Below are 564 nucleotides of genomic sequence, written 5' to 3' on the forward strand. Positions count from 1 at the left end.
TCTTCCAATCCCCTCTTCCAAGATCTTCCCTTGGCCTGGAGGGTGGTGTTCAAAACATCTTGTTCTGTAGGACAGATTTAAATTAGCACCATGCCTGGTGCAATTTTCATTTTATAAACTAACCTTTTGTCTTGGTTACTTAAAACTTGGAAATTTTAAGCAATTTACACATATTCTTTTATTTAACAAAAATAAATTAAGTAACAGTGTTTAGAAAGCCGTCATTTTCCTTCCTGGGGAGACGATTCCACAGATGACCGTTCATACTGTGCAACCATGAGTTCAAATTCCTAACAGCTGAGTCACATTCCTGGTGTGTCCTAGCAGGTTTGTAACCCAGTACTGTGGGGGGTGACTGGGAGGTTTGGGAAAGAGACGGGAGGGGCTTTCTGCTCAAGCAACCTACCTGAGATCACTGTGAGACCCAAGTTCGGTGAGAGACCTTGTCTCAAAGGAATAAAGCAGATAATCACAGGGAGCATTTGATGTCCTTCTCTGGCCTGTGTTTTCTGCATGCATGGGGCATATTTACCTCCCCCAAACACATGTGCAAACACCCATACA

This window comes from Mastomys coucha, unplaced genomic scaffold (genome assembly GCF_008632895.1).
Source record: "Mastomys coucha isolate ucsf_1 unplaced genomic scaffold, UCSF_Mcou_1 pScaffold1, whole genome shotgun sequence".
In the NCBI taxonomy this organism is placed as follows: domain Eukaryota; kingdom Metazoa; phylum Chordata; class Mammalia; order Rodentia; family Muridae; genus Mastomys; species Mastomys coucha.